Source organism: Bufo bufo, chromosome 9, assembly GCF_905171765.1.
Source record: "Bufo bufo chromosome 9, aBufBuf1.1, whole genome shotgun sequence".
NCBI classification, from domain to species: domain Eukaryota; kingdom Metazoa; phylum Chordata; class Amphibia; order Anura; family Bufonidae; genus Bufo; species Bufo bufo.
In genome coordinates this window covers 63,671,777-63,679,722 of record NC_053397.1, presented here as the reverse complement: position 1 = coordinate 63,679,722, position 7,946 = coordinate 63,671,777, and positions in this window count along the sequence as shown.

Here is a 7,946-nt window from a genome sequence, read left to right as displayed (position 1 = left end):
GGGCCACAGGATCCCTAGCATGTGGGGCCCCTGGCTCCGCCTGGCGGCGTCTCCGCCGCCTTGGTGGCTCATCGTCATCAGATGATGATGAGGAGGATGCGGATGACAAAAGGAATGTGGGGTCATCCTCATCCTCACTGGGGCTCTCAGAGTCGGAGGCAATCTGGGCGTATGCCTCCTCGGCCGAGAACATCCGGTGGGCCATGGGTGTGTGTGCGTGTAGGTGTGCGTGTGTGGCAAACTTTATTATATGTGCGTGTGTGTGGGGGCAACGGGTGTTCGCGTACTAAAAAGTCCAGGCAAAAAAATGGGCAAGTGTTAGAAAAAAAAAAAGTTAAAACTTACTGATCAGCGGTACAACGCTGATCAGCGGTCGGTGGGGTGGTGGGGCGGGCGATGCGCTAACAGTGGACGGACGCTAAAAAGTGCCGGCCAGTCAGCGCACGCAGAAAAAAAAAAGTGGTGGTGAGTGGGGGGTGGGGGGTGCTGGTGGGGGGTGGGTGGGGGGGGGAGGCAGGTGGGGGGGGGGGGGGGAGTGGCTGGTGGGGGGTGGGTGGTGGGGCAAGTGGCAGGAGGGGTCTGGGTTAGGGTTAGATGGAAGTTTGGAAGTTTGGAATAAAAGTACTTTTTTTTTTTTTTTTCTAACTTACTTTTCCCTTCTTTCCCTGCCTAACGGTGCCTCTCCCTCACTGACCCTAACCTACCTGGGTGGCGATGGGTGCAGGAGGGTGATGGATGCCGATTAGGGGGACACAGGAGCTCGTTCTGGACGGTGCTGCACGGTCAGGGTGCTGGACAGGAAGAGGAGGGGAGAGAGGAGCGCAGGAAGTTTGAATCTCGCGCCTCTCTCCCCTGCACCAATCAGCACCCTGGACAGCGGCATTCAGCACCAGGGCCAGCACCGCCTCTCCAAATCCTCGGACTGCGATAGGTGGTGTATAATTACGCCACCGATCGAAGTCTTTTTCCGGTTCATCGGGTCACAGGACACCCGAATGGACCGGAAACGCAGAAAACCGCAGGTCTGAATTGACCTGCGGTTTTCTGCGATCGCCGATACGGGGGGGTCAAATGACCCCCCCCTGCATTGTTACGGGATGCCGGCTGAATGATTTCAGCCGAAATCCCGTTCCGATTAACCCCTGCGGCGCCGGAGTTCCGATTTTAAGTCAGGACGTACCGGTACGTCCTCAAGGACTCGGGAAATAGGGCGTACCGGTACGTCCTAGGTCCTTAAGGACTCGGGAAATAGGGCGTACCGGTACGTCCTAGGTCCTTAAGGGGTTAAAGTTCGTGACGCCAGTGCCGGTAACGGTGGCACACCGATTTATTGTAGGAAGAATTGAGGTACACACAGTTGCAGTGAACCAGAACTTCTTTTTACTGAACAGTTCAACTATTTACAGTCTTCAGTTAGTTCCATATGTATAATGTTGAATACAGGCAGGCTTCATACAATTGGAAGGCAAAGTCTTTGCAAGATACTCAGAGGGAATAACACTTACAGATCAGGCTGTACTTTCCTCAGATCCTGTCTGGTTTTCACCAAGGCCCGTATGCCCTATTGCTGGCTTTATCCTTGGGTAGGGAAAACGTCCTCCGGTATATATCCTCTTGCTGTAAATATCCTTCTGGCCTTCAGCTCTCTATTTGGCTGGATAAAAGTGGCTCTGCACTGTACTTTTAAAGGTGCTATATATCCTTAGGAGGTAACTTCTTCTCCTGGTGGCAAGCTAGGAGCCTGGGCTATCTAGCTGCATGTCAGAAGCTGCTCCTCAGCTATCTTCTGGTTAAAGTGCACACTGGCTTCTGACCACCCTCTCTCTGGTCTGGACCTGACTATATATACTAGGGGGTTCCCTAGCTCCCTCTACTGCCTAGGAGGAGGAACTACACCCCTAACAGGCCTGGTACACAGGAGACAATATGAAAATACAAATTACAATACAATATAAAATACCATGACCATGTTCCACAGGAGGTGGAGAACAACGTAACCCAATTGACCCTTGTGTAGTGCCCACCCTTACGTAGTGGGACACTACACTTGTAGCTACACTGTGCTTCCAAGATGATGGGCAGTAGGGCTTGGGCGATATATGGCCTAAAATCTATATCACAATATAATTTGAAGCATGTGCGATATTACGATATATCGCAATATATTATTTTCTTCTGTATGCATACAAATTACAAAATGCCATCAGCCCCATGCCATTGCCACCATCATCATGTCACCCAGCCAGTGCCATCAGCCCCATGCCATTGCCACCATCATCATGTCCCCCAGCCAGCGCCATCAGCCCTATGCCATAGCCACCCACCCCCCAGTAGATTCAGGTCCCTGCTACTTACCTTTCCTGCACTGCTGGTTGATGGAGTCCACAGGAGACAGGCAGCGTCTTCTTCCCAGCATGCACTGGGAGGGACCTGACGTCACACACAGCGTCAGCCAGCGCACTGACGATGTGTGAACGCAAGGCCCTGCAGCGCGGTGCAGAATCGGGAGGCCACGGAGCAGTGAGTGCGAAGCTTCTTCAATTCACTGCCGCTCCGTGGTCATCTATCACGATATAACTAAAATCTATATCGTCGGACAAATTGAATGATGACGATATTATCGTATATCGTTTATATCGCCCACCCTTAATGGGCAGTGTAATGAAGAGGAAGCTGATCGTCGGGGTTGCTGGGTGTAAGACCCTCGCCAATCAGATATTGATGACCTACCCTGACGATAGGTCATCAATATAAACAGGTTGCACAACCCCTTTAAGTTTCAAGTCTCTACTTCAGTAAACTGGCAGGTATATTGCTTATCTTTTTTTGTGATAAGTAATAAAATACAGTACAGGTGCCATATACTTTTATAAAGAATGAAATCTCTATGCTAGTAAAGGTCTGTGTTAACTCAAATAGACTACATATAAAAAAACTAGAGCAGAGTTGAGGTGGTGGGGGAGGGGTACTCCCTACGATTTAGTGTCATAGATTGTAAGCCCTTGAGGGCAGGGCTTCTCTCCTTCTGTACCAGTTTGTAACTCGTCTTGTTCATGTTTAGTGCAATTGTCTGTATTATGTACGTGCACCCCTTATCATATGTACAGTGCCATGGAATGAATGACGCTTTAATAATAATTAGATAGCATCATAACTGGATAAAGCCATGTATCCATAGACAAAGCATTTCTCGCTGTATTGAAGAGGAGGTATTCTGGAAACGCGATCACATGGCGTACATTTTTCATATATGCGAACCTGTGGGTGGCACTGTAGCCTAGACAGCAGAGCATACATCGGAGCCTTCTGTTGAAGCTTTATATCAGGGAATACTCCTTCTGTAAGGAAATTATTCAAATACGAGTGGTTTATATCAGTGTTTCCAAAAGTTTCTCAATTACTCCTTAGGTTACATTGCATTGATGTGAATGCTATGCTAATGCCGTTGCCTTGATTTGGCATTTTTCCGAGGGATGCAGAAGGGAAAGAGCAAGAAATACACCGTACTCTGTAAACATCTTGGCAAATTTTTCAGATGCCTTAGGGACAACCATAACAGAATTATCAAAAGCGAGAAAAATGGACTCGTGCGGCTCTGCTGACTTTGTGGAGCCAAAGGAGTTGGTAGCGATTATAGTGATGTTTATGGGTTGTGTGCAAAGCTACGCGTTTTGGGACCAGACTGCTAGTCTCTTCTTCAGGCGATATACATATCAGAATCGAACACTGTTCTCCAGTAATAGATCACATAATATTTCTCCCTTTAGAGGACCATCTGCAGTGTCCACGCCAATTAAGGAGTAGCCACAGTGCCCCCCACAAGGCACCCAGACTTTATCAGTGACCTAAATATATCACTAGCTTTCTGCCATGGCTGAAAGAGTACCTTCATAGCAGAAGAAGCCTAGAAAAGTGCAAGGGAGGAAAAAAAAGCACTTAAGGGCGCATTTACACGAACATAAGGGCTCCGTGCCTGTATTGTGGACCCTGGCTGTGTGCAGATGCGGACACATTGACTTGAATGGATCTGCAATCCGCAAGATATGGCCAAAGATAGGACATGTCCTATCTTTTGTGGAGCGAAGGCACGGATCGGAAGCCACAGAAACACTTCAAAGCGCTTCTGCAGGCTTTTGGGTCCATGCCTCCGCACCACAATAAATAAGACATGTACTATCTTTTGCCGTATCTTGCAGATCGCGGACCCATTCAAGTCAATAGGCAAGTCAACATCCGCAGCACGGAGTGCACACGGTCAGTGCCTGTGTATTGCAGACCGGGAATGGAGCTCTTATATTTGTGGGCATGATCCCTTAGGCTCCTTTACACGGACCAACTACACCACGCAACAAAAAAATACTTTTCGTCTGCTACTTGGCAAAAACCATTTGTCCTATACTAAATCGAGTGTGCGGATTACAAATCCGAAGTCAGAATTGTAACACATCATGAAATTTTGAATTAAGCACGTGGAAAGCATTGAATAATTTTGATCAGAATGAGTTTTACTCCAACAATTACCTGATCTACATCAAAGTTTGCGTAGTAAACAGTTTATGAAAATGTAATGGAATAACAAAATTTCAAAAAGTCTTCTTTTTTAGTTTGAAAGTCTTACTTGAGTAAGGCCCAGTACTGTTAAAAGTGCTTCAGGCATCTGCTTTTGGGAACGGTCATATTTTCCCATTGCAAAAACCAGCAGTAGTCCCCCATCATGTTGGGATTCCAGCGGCCTTGATACCCGTTCTCCATTGTAGAAATATCTTTATGGAACCGCTCTCCATGTTAATCACTTACGTGTCCCAAATTGGGTGGGAAAAAGTCAAGATGGGAATGTAAGAAATGCACTTTCAATGACATTCGGCGGCCAAGTTGTTCATATGCTGTGAGCATGTTGTCTCCTAATTCAGCATAGTTTGCAGCTCATCTGTTCCCAAGGAAGTTCTGCACTACTAGCACAAATGCATCCCAAGCTGCAAGACGCACTCTCTTTGTCAGATTCTTGCACTGATCATAAATAGTGTATTTGCCACATATGTAGCAGAAATTGTCTGGATCGTTAACACATTTGCGTTTATCCATCTTAAGTTTCAAAACTGAAAGCACTATAACAGATCACTTTATCAAAATCTGTCCAGCTTGCCTTATATACTTACTGCTGACATCAGCCTGAGTGCGTCCGGACAGGTCTGGACATGTCCATTGGAATATCTCCAATATAATGCATTAATATTATAACTGAATAGGCTTTGCATGTACTTAACCCTTTAAGGACCTCCGCCGTACATGTACGGCTAAAGTCCGGTCCCCGGGTTTCTGCTATTTTTTTCCTTTTCAGATGCCATGGTCAAATGTGACCACGGCATCTACGCAGTCCGGAAGCGGAAGTCGCGCACTTCCGCTCTGGTAACAGCGTTCCCTGACTGAGATCGGGGAACCTGTTACATTGATCTAATAGGCTGAAGCCTCAAGCAGGCTTCGGTGCCTAATAGATGACTATACCAATACAGGCCACTAGGTGGCAGCATTGTATTGATATAGTGCAAATGAAGTGTTCCATGGTGTCTATATAAACATCAATGAACACAATAGGCAATCTAATGATTGCCAGTTATTGTCACCCAAGGTGGCTTAAAAAAAAAAAGTAAAAAAAAAGGTTTTGCAAATATTAAAAAAAAAAAGTTCAAATCACCCCCCTTTCCTTAAAATAAAAATACTTTAACAATAAAAAAATAAACATCATGGGGATCACCGTGTGCGAAAATTCCCATACTATGCCAATATTAATGGCATAAGTGATCACACTTCAAATTGGTATCACTGAAAAGGACCGATCGGCCAGCAAAAAATTAGCCCTCACATAACAAAAATGTTATAGGTATCAGAATATGGTTATTAAAAAAAATGTTTTTGTTCCTCAAAGGTTTTAATTTTTTTTTCAGTATTAAAACGCAAAAAAACATTATACAAGTGTGGTATCGCTGTATCCATACTGACCTGAAGAATGAATTTGAAAGAAAAAACTTAATCAGAATTGTGTTTTTTCCCAATTCTACCCAATATGGACTTTTTTTCCCGCTTCCTACTACATGGTATGCAACGGTAAATGGTGCCATTAGAAATTACAACTTGTCCCGCAAAAAATAAGCCCTCATAATGCTATGTGAATGGAAAAATTTAAAATTTGGGACTAGCAGTTTTTCAAGTTAGGTTCAGGCCGCTATTAGGTAGACACCTTCTGGCACAAACACGACTGAGACGTTTGTGTCAGGACAACTTCTTTAATGGCAAAATGCCTTATGACAATGTGTTTCGGATTCAGAGTACTCCTTTTTCAAGTCTAAACAGGTCAATGATAATTTTATAGTAAAAAAAGTAAACTTGAAGCATTTGCTTAAAGATACACAAAAATGACCAAACAATGAGTGTTACAATAAAAAAAATATTGAATAATAAAATATATTAAAAAAAATAATTAGTAACTGTTACAAGGTATTGGGTCGATGAGCTGAAATCGTTACATAATATGATATTGCTTTGACATTAAAGGGTTTGTCATCAGGAACATCTGACTTTAGACATGTGCTGACGTCAGCCGAAGCTAAGTCTTTGTCCCTTCTTTCTATGTGCCTCTGTGAAAAATAAACTTGTATTTTATGCAAATGAGCCTCTAGGAGCAATGGGGATGTTGTCACTACTCCTAGAATGAAATCCAGTAGATAAAATTAGATGAGTTAGGAGTAAATTAATAGTTTAGTTTTTTGGACATCTAACAGCTGACTGCAGAGTCCTCTGGTCATCCTTGTGCTGTGTTTCCTGTTACCTTTTGTCATCTTTCGACTGTGTTCTTCTGTTATTATCTGTAGCGTGCTACATTATTCTATTATTTTATCTAGACGTCCAACAAACCACTGTCACGCCCATAGACAGGGAAACACACACTCAGTGAGCCCCAACTGGAACCCAACCCGCTGTCCCTACCTACTTGCTGTTCAAGCCCTAAAAGTTCGCAACTGGTCGACCGTCCCTATGTTGATTAAGCTCAGGGAGCAAGTCGAAGAACCCGTGAAAAAAAACTGTAAGGATCTGTTCACCAATAGAAAAGTTTTGGAACTTGCGCCGGCACCATCTGTATTACTCTCCGTGCACGGACCCATTCCAGCCCGTCGATACAAATTCAAAAGGAAAAGATGTCCAGCACAGGAAATAAAATCTTGAGCTTTATTGTAGAATTCATTAAAATGCCATCTCCACAGTACAAGGATAGTTTACGGCCAACGCATTTCAATCATTAAAATCTTAATCATGGCAAGATCTTTGAAGCAGCGGAGACCCGCCATGTTTACCTATTGCTGAGAGGGTTCATCTTGATTGCTGGGGGAGGAACAGAGCAAGTGCTCCATTGCTATGGACACGCTCGCGTCACCAGGAGGCGTGACATTGCCAGGGGTGTGACTTAAGCAGTGCATTATCAGGGATGTGGCTTAGGCGGCGCATCATCAGGTGGCCTGGCCTGAACCGCACGTTATCGAGGGGGGGGGGGGGGGGGGCGCAGCCCAGCATCACATCCAGGGTTGCCAACCTTGCTTTTAAATTTTTCTGGGCAACTTTACCAAAAATCGCTGACAGCCTCAACTTTTTACAGATAAATGTCCCGCCCTTTTTTACGGACCACTCCCTCAAAAGGTCTTAAAAAGAATGCCCTTGAATCACAAATACCCCAGAATTAAAAGGGTTGTCCAGTAGTTCATAATAAAATATGGCAGCAGCAGCTTGAATGGGTCCGCAAATCCGGAAGGTCCGGTGCAGAACGGAGGCAAGGAACCCCACAGAAGCACTCTGTAGTTTCTCTCCGTGCCATGTTCTATTTTTTTGTGGTGCAGACAGATCACGGACACGTTCAAGTGGATCAGTCTGAGGAAACCACATGGATGTTGCCCGTGCAT